Here is an 8,570-nt window from a genome sequence, read left to right as displayed (position 1 = left end):
GCTACCAGGGAATACCACCTTATACCCATTAGGATGGCTACTATAAAAAAACAGAAAACAACTAGAGTTGGCAAGGATGTGGTGAAATTGGAGCCCTTGTGCATTGTTGTGGGAATGTAACATGGTATAGTTGCTGTGGGAAATAGCATGGAGGTTCCTCAAAAAGTTAAACATAGAATTACCATATGACCCAGCAATTCCACTTCTGGGTATATACCCCAAAGAATTGAAAGCAGGGTCTCAAAGAGATCTCTGTACACATATGTTCATAGCAGCACTATTCACAATAGCTAAAATGTAGAAGCAACCCAAGTGTCCATTGACAGATGAGTGGATAAGCGAAATGTGGTACATACATATGATGGAATGTTATTCAGCTTTAAAAAAGGAAATTCTGCAATATGCTACAACATGGATGAACTTTGAGGACATTATGCTAAGTGAAATACGCCAGTCACAAAAAGACAAATACTGTGTGATTCACTTATTTGAGGTACTTAAGAGTAATCAAAATCATAGAGACAAAATAGAATGGTGCTTGCCAGGGAGGGGAAGAATGGGGAGTTAGTGTTCAATAGGTAAAGATTTTCAGTTTTACAAGATGAGAAGAGTTATGGGGATGGATGGTGCTGATGGCTGCCCAACAGTATGAATGTATTTAATCCACTGAACTGCATATTTAATAATGGTTAAGGTGGTAAATTTTATCTGTATTTTAACACAATAAAAAAAGAAGAAAAAAGTGGGTTATAACTGTTTATAAGTGATTATAAACGTAGAGGAAAGAGAAGAAAGTCAAAGGACCTTACTTATGAAGGAGTCTCACCCTAGAAAAGTCCTTTCTTTAGTGTCCATGGATGGCAAGATAAATAATACCTTAAGTTCCACTCATCATCCAACAAAATCTCAGCACTGCCTGTCCTGAGGATGTTTAAAAGTTAATTAAGACACTGGGCTGCAGAGTGGGGTAGGGGTGGGGGCTGGGAGAGGGAGATGCAGGTGTTATTAACAGTTGAAGCCGTGGAAACAAAACCAAGTCAATCTAAGTGAGAAGAGAGGTGGGAAAAAAAATTAAACCTTGAGGATACCAATGTTACATGGTTCTGTGGAAAAGGAACAGCAAAGAAAAGTGCTAGGGAAGGGAAGTTCAGAAAACAGGCAAAGAGAGAAGAGAATGATGTAGAAGACAGGGGAGGGGAGGAGAGTTTCAAAAAGGAGGACTTCACAGTATGAAGCGCTGTAGGAAGGCCATCTAATGGGGTGGGGGTTTGAAGTATCTACTGGACCTGGCAATCAGCAGTGACCAGCGTGTAGCTCCGACAGGAGACAGCGTTACCTGCACACATGGTTATGTTTGTAGGCCTCTTCATACAGTCTGGACTGGACTAGACTGGGAGGTATGTTCTACAGAAGGGGATTAACCTGGCGATTGAGAGATACATAGCTCTGGGTATTTTCAGTGATTATTGGGGATGGGGACTCTGTAAGTGGCTAGATGTCCTGCTAAACTAGTTGAGGGCAAGAGCTAATGAAATGCACCTAGGGCTCCAGTAATAAGAATCAAATTAATGAATATGTAAAGAGGTTTGTTTGTTTGTTTGTTTTTATTTTTGGCTGCATTGAGTCCTCATTGTTCTGCACAGGCTTTCTCTAGTTGTGGTGAGCTGGGGCTACTCTTTGTTGTGGTGCGCAGTCTTCTCATTGTGGTGGCTTCTCTTGTTGCAGAGCACGGGCTCTAGGCGTGCGGGCTTCAGTAGCTGTGGCTCGCGGGCCCTAGAGCAGAGGCTCAGTAGTTGTGGTGCACAGGCTTGGTTGCTCCACAGCATGTGGGATCTTCCTGGACCAGGGCACGAACCCACGTCCCCTGCATTGGCAGGCAGATTCCTAACCACTGCGCCACCGGGGAAGTCCCTGAATAAACGAATATATGATGAATGTGGGGTGTGGACTAAAGGTTGGTTTATGAGCAGTCCAGAATAGGATGATGAGCAGTCCCGAACCTTTTTGGCACCAGGGACCAGTTTCGTGGAAGACAATTTTTCCACAGACGGTGCGGGGGATGGTTCAGGGGGTAATGTGGGCGATGGGGAGCGGCAGATGAAGCTTCGCTCGCTTGCCCGCTGCTCACCTCCTGCTGTGCGGCCCAGTTCCTAACAGGCCTCGACCGGTACCGGTCCACAGCCCGGGGTTTGGGGACCCCTGATCTAGGGTATGGCAGTGAATGATGGCAGGATGGAGTACATGCCTCTGGAAGAAGTTGCTCACTGAATCAGAGAGGTGCCAGGGAGGTTGGTGTTTTCAAGGCAAGGTCAGGTTTCAGTTAGGAGGACTGTGAAGGGTTTAAAGATTTCTACAGGTTGCTCTCGAGTAGAAAACACTGAGAGACAACAACAGTAGGACAGGATTGAGGTAGGTGCAGACAGCTACCTGGGAATAAGAATGCAGGAAAGGACAGCTGTCTGCTTTACAAAGCACCTCCGCAGCCAGCGACCCATTCATCCTTCGGACAACCCGGGGAGAGAGATAGGTATTATATTGCCAGCCTTTGGAATGAGGGATGCTTTCCAGATAAGGCTCGGAAAGCCTGTTCAACCGCTGTTTGATTCCTCTAATGACAAGGAACACTCCACTTTTGGAAGTAGCACTGCCATTATAAAATTTAAAAACCGAGTAGAAAAGAAGAAAGGTGTGGGCCCCCTTGAGGGGAAAGCTCTGTCAATGACAAACATTTTGGGTAATTCATGGAACTGCAGAGCCAGACGCGTCAGTCAGATCTTTTCATCTGTAAAACGAAGGGGGCAGATGATCTTTCTTTTCCCTTATCTAATAGCCTGTGAAATCATCTAGGCAACCAACTCCCAATTTTACAGAATAAAAAAAGGGCTGCGGATGTGTCTCGCTCAAAGTAATACAAGAAATTAGCGGAGGGACAGGCCAGAACCCACTCCAGCCGGGTCTACTGCGCCCCTCGCCGCTCCACACCTTCCCGGACAGATCAAGCCAGCGGGAGGCTGCAGGCCGGGCGGCCTAGCTAAAAGCACCCAGGGGTTCGAGGCGGCTTCCCGGCAGCAGTCATAGGAACGCCCCGAGGGGAGGGGAAGAGTTAGGGCCTCCTTTCCCACACTTCGTTAGGACGGGGGCCGGGGCGGGACCGCGGCAGCCCTCCCTCGGGCCTGCGGCCGGCAGAGGGCGCGGAGCGACTCCTCGTTTCGCTGCCCGGCGGGCGGGGAACTGGCTGCCCCCGGAGCGCCGTCGGAGTTCGCGGGCACCGGATCGCGGCGACCCGGCCGGCCGGAGGGCGCAGGGGCAGCGCAGAGGGCAGGACGGCGGGAAGTGGGCGGGGCGGCCGGGAGCCGGCGGGGCGGGGCGGGGCGGGGCGCGGAGGGGGCGGGGCCGCGAGCGGGGGGCGGTGGCGGCGGCGGCGGCGGCGGCGGCGGCGGCGGTAGCCGAGGAGGAGGAGGAGGAGAACATGGCGGCCGCGGAGAGCGGCTGAAATGCCTGTTTTTCAGGCCAGGCGAGCGGGAATCTGAGGCGATTCTCTGAGCCTTCCCCTCAGACGGCTGAACCGCGGCCTCGAGCGCCTCGACTGCCCTGTTCCCTGCTGCTCCCTCGAGTGCAGCCTGCGCCCGGTCCGTTCTGCATCCCCCTGCGGGGGGACTCCTGCTCCGGAGGAGGGGGCCGGAGAGCCGCGGCGGCGGCGGGCTCCCAGCCCGAGCAGCGGCGGAGGCCGCGGCGGCGCCGCCACGGTCGCGGGCGAGCGCGGCGCCCGTCAGCGCGGCCCAGAGGCGGCGGCGGCAGGTGAGTGGCAGGCGGCGGGCGCCGAGCCTCCCGGTGGGTGCAGCTGTCACGAGCCGCGCGGCCGCCGAGGCCCTAGGGGGCGGGAGCAGCTGGTGCCCCTCCGCCCGCCGCTCTCCTTTCTCTCCGCTCCGTTCCCCCTCCCACTTTCCCCGACTTCTCCCTCGGCCTCGCGCGGCTGGAGGGGGCGGAGGTCGCAGCTGTCACGGGCACCAGCTGGGGGCTGCGCCGCGGATGGAAACTGCTGCAGCAGCGACTTCCCTGCCCCGTTTCCTAGTTGCCCTAGTTAAGAGCGGACGGGGCGAGCATCCGCGGAGGGTGCGCGAGGCTCGCGGCCGCCGGCCCGGCGTGGGGAGAGGCGCCCCGAGCCCGCGGGCGCTCCCCGCCGCCGAGAGGGGGAGCCGGAAGTCGGCGCGGGCGCCCCTCGGCCCCGGCGAGCGCGGTGACCTTGGCAAGCCCGGTAACCTCTCTGAGTCTCGCTTGCCGGGACTGCGAAATGGGGATGACCGTGGCGAGTCTTCTTGTAAGCGCAGCCTCCGACGGCGCTTCTGTTTACCCCCGCGCACTTGCTTTACCCTTCTCCAGACGAGGCATTTCGGAGGCAGAAACGGGATGGATAAGTGAGATTTTCCTGTTATGTTTAGGGTTTGGTCCCCTTCGTCGGATTCTGCTGAAAGGATTTAGAAAGGGGAGCAAACATGTTGGCTGGAAGACTGAGAAGTGGGATGGGTTAATGGTCAGCGACAGAACTCGAGCCATTCCCTAGTCGCTTGGAAGAGAAATGGAGAAACCGGACACCAGGGTCCCTGCTCTTACTACCCAGCTGTGTTGTTTTTTGTTTTTTGTTTTTAAAGCAGTCACTCCCATAGACTAGACACTGCCTCGCTTGACGATGTTAGAGGGAGACGGAGGGTTTGACAATAAAGCCTGTATGTGTGACAAGGAGAGTCCGTGCCGCTGTGGCTGCAGTTTGGTGGGGAGGAAAACTTTAAGCTGGAGGATCTTTTAGCCTTTCAGGCTGGGCTCTCTTCGTTCACAGTAGGTGTTGAAGAGGCAGGTGTCCTTGTGGAGAAGGTGACATTCTTTTTCTTTTGAGACGGTGACTTTTTAATGCTGAGCATGATGGTGGTGAATGAAGGGTTCTGGAGTGAATTGCAGTCCCAGCACCTTCTGTTGATGCCAAGAGTAATCTCTGTGGCGACGATTTGTGAGGGCTGAGGCTTTCACTTCAGTGATTAAGAAATCTTCAAGTGTCTGTGTAAAACATTGCTGCGGTGAAGCTTAGATTATACTGTACAGCTGAAGGGATGGAGTTCAGGGGTTAAATTTGTTTGAGGTTTGTCTTCAGTTTTGGAATTGGTTGAAGGTTAGTCTCAAAAAAAAAAAAAAAAAAAAAAAAAGTTGGCCAAAGGGGCCTCTCAGCTTGTTTCACAGAAGCTGTGATGTAGTAGGAAGGGGGTCAGATTTCATGTTGAGAATAATATAAAAAGAGTGTTTGCTTGGGTCTTTTGGCTCTTGAACTATAAATAGTTTTGGGTTAAAAGTAGCAGTGAGGTTTGATTCAGCTTAATAAATGGGCATTCCTTGAGCTATGTCATAAACAGATGCAACTGCAAGTGTTTCTTTTTTATCTCGTGTACTCTGTGGAAGGGTCTAATTTGGTTTTGTGAACTAGCGTTGGAAATGGTTTCCCTCTATTTCTTATTCAGATTTTATCCTTTGGGAACAATGGATCAAAAGGGGGGCCTGAATAGGGAATATATGGTTTGGAGAGAAAATGCAGGGATGCTGCTTATAAGAACAGGCATTTGGTTTGATTTTTGTAAACATTTTGCAGTGGTTATTTATTTCATCTATTTAACTCACAATGAAGTTTGAATTTTAAGGTGCAGAATTTGAATTTTACATAGTTTATAGTTGATCTTTTTCTCATTTCCTTCTGAGAAAATCTGTAGGATTGTGTCTTTTAAATTACTTTTTGTGTGGTTTAAGCCAAGGGAGTATTTTAGATCTGCATTTTTGGTAAGTGGTTTTATTGAAAAAAAGTGCTTGATGGAACTAATGGTGATTGTTCCACTTAAACTGGGATTATATAGACAATGCATTTTCCTGCCTCTTTCTGCCAACATTTGTTTTTCTTTCTCCTTCAATTCCAGGGTTTCATTTCTAGAAATCTGGGCTGGAAACAGAAGCAGCAGTTTGTATAATACCAAGAACTTGCTTATGCCAGGAAGCTGTAAGGGTAGCATGAAGTGGGTGTGGTATAAAGATACTGCCACTCTTTAAGACAATTTAACTGTTGAGGGAGTCCAGGGTCAAACTTTAATTTTTGTTGAATTTCCTGTTTTCTTTGTATGTGTTAATCTTTTGGTGGGCAGAGGATTGGGTTGCTATGGTGCTGACTGGTGTATATTGTGAAAGCACTGGCAAAATTTCATGCTTTTACTCTATACAGAAGGGTGCTAAACAAGCCTAAATAATTTAAAATGTTGTTCCCAGGATGGAATGTTCTCTGCATGTACTGTTGATCCTGCTAATCCAGTGATTGGTCTTCACCAGGACTAAATGTTGAGTAGGTGATGAGGGTGGTATAGAGGTGCTGAAAGGTGGAGTGGGGAAGAAAGGATATTGGACATTCTTTGAAAATCTTTTCTCTATTGGACTGTATATCAGAGTATGGTTTATAATTCTTTTTAAAGGACATCTCTGTCCTCATCGATTTCACATAACTTCTCTTACATACTACCTTTGTTCCTTAGTTAAGTTTGTCTTTATTGCCCTATCCCCCAAGGGCTCCACATTGTTTGAATATGTTGCATATTTTTGGGGTTGGTTGGTCTTAAACCATATGGCCTAAAATAGCTTTCATTTTAGGGCAAGTATGGGAGGTCAACACACACACACACTACCGAGTAGAATCTTCTTAAGTCATGGGGCGAGGAGATCCCCAGGATTCTCATTATTGTCTTGGCAGTGATTTTTACTTTCTGCCTGTGATAATCACAGGAATTCTCAGAGGGCCATCAGCTGCTTTCCTAGCATAGGTCCAGGAACATGTGGTGGGCTCCATTTTACATTACTTCCAAATATCAGGTGCAAAAGAGTGTGGGATTGGGTGAAGTGCATGTGTTTCAGGAGTTGAATGACAGAGCACTATATCCAGTTTTGGGCTGCAGAACCATACAAATTTCTCCCCACCTTGTACAACTTTCCTATGAGTTGGACAGACTAGACTGTAGGAAAGGACTTCTTCATTGCTTCTCTCCCAGGTTAACCAGTAGCTTAGCTTTTGGTTATTGGTCACTAAGGATGGACCTTATGGTCTCTAACCTTTTTTCTTACCATTGGAGGTGAGGTCTAGTCATTTCAAGCCTTTCTTTCTCTCTTCTTTGTGTTTTACTTAGACTTTGCGCCTCTCTCTCAACATATGGGGTCAGAGGTCATAAAATGGCCTAATGGCAACTGTGTACCATTCTTGGTTGCTTAGTTTAAGGAGGAGATGCAGGTTTTTTCCTTTAGTTGAATTCCAGATGATGTTTTGTGGGTGCACAGTATTTGGATTAACATAAGTTATTATTTTATATTTCTTCAAGATACATGGTTGAATAAGAAGAATTATTACAAAACACTGACACCAACATTTAAGTCTGGTTCTAGAAATGCAAGTAGAATTGGTTGTTGAATCCATGCTTCCTCCCCCATTCCCCCATCTGCAACACAGTATTTTTGAGGCTCCTTGAAATGACAGACTTTTAGAAAAGCTTAGTATAGTTATCATATTTTGAAGATAAATAGCTTATGCCAAAACAGAAGCTATAGTCACTGGAGGAGTTGTAGAAGACTTCACATTAATCAGTCTAGTCACCCTCATCTTAGATATATTTTGATCTAATCTCTCCCCACGGGTATGTTTCAGTGTGGAGGGTGGGAAGTTGGGCTTTACTGAGAAGTCCTGGACCTGATCACTGGGAACAGACAGATGAGATCCATAACAATAGGTGCAAGCACAGAAGTGAAATACACCTATTAACAGGGCCAGAAGTCTAATAACACTGGTTTATCCAATGCTTCCAGAGTGCTACTTCATTTTTGCCTTGTAATTTTGAGGCAGTTTTTAAGCTGCTTTTGAGAATGGATGTTTGACTTCAGACACGGGAATGGTGCCCTGGCTCTTTTACTTAGTGGATGTAACCTTGGGCTAGTTATTTAGCCACAGTAAACCTCAGGTTTTCGTGCTTAAAATTGGAATAATGTACTTAAACTCATATTGTTGTGACCTTTAAATTAACTTATTGTGTTAAATAACAAGATATGTCTAGCATAATGATTGGCAGGTAGTTAAGACTTTAATAATGTTTTCTACATTTCCATAACCTAAACACATCACTGCCTAATCCATCATCAGATTATCTGATTCTTTTCTTTGCAGTTTCTTGCATCTCCCCCTTTATTTCTGCCTCTACAGTCTGGTCCTCCTGTCATTTTGCACATGGAGTAACTAGCATCACATGAACTCTGTGGGCCTGAGTTTCTTTATCATTAGATGAGCATATTGGTCTGAATTCACATTTCTTCTTGTGCTGAAATTCTATGATTTGTAGGTTTATAGCTGTTTGCCTGCATGCATTTGCCTCTCTAATTCATCCTACATATAAATGTTGAAAAAATTCTTTGCTGAAATATTTTTTGATGTTATTGTTTTTAGTGGAGACTCTCTGGACAAATTTATCAAATGTAAATCATTTAAACTGTTCTTGTATTTCTCATTCCAGAAA

General features: G+C 47.4%; 1 protein-coding gene across 8 annotated transcripts in view; it reads left to right on the top strand.

Annotated features, from left to right (window-relative positions):
- The first annotated feature begins 3,432 nt into the window (after positions 1–3,432).
- Positions 3,433–8,570, top strand: part of NCOA1 (nuclear receptor coactivator 1) — a 254,204-nt gene continuing 249,066 nt past the window's right edge. For 7 of the 8 annotated variants that reach the window (XM_067703564.1, XM_067703565.1, XM_067703560.1 and 4 more), the window contains exon 1: positions 3,433–3,798. The gene's annotated coding sequence lies outside the window, so the exon portion shown is untranslated. Of the gene's footprint in view, positions 3,799–4,176; positions 4,319–8,570 lie in introns of those variants that run through there. The other variant, XM_067703561.1, reaches the window with a different exon arrangement.

The sequence above is a fragment of the Pseudorca crassidens genome, chromosome 14 (assembly GCF_039906515.1).
Source record: "Pseudorca crassidens isolate mPseCra1 chromosome 14, mPseCra1.hap1, whole genome shotgun sequence".
NCBI lineage: Eukaryota > Metazoa > Chordata > Mammalia > Artiodactyla > Delphinidae > Pseudorca > Pseudorca crassidens.
Note: the sequence above shows the minus strand (reverse complement) of the source record. Positions and strands in the feature narration are given on the sequence as shown.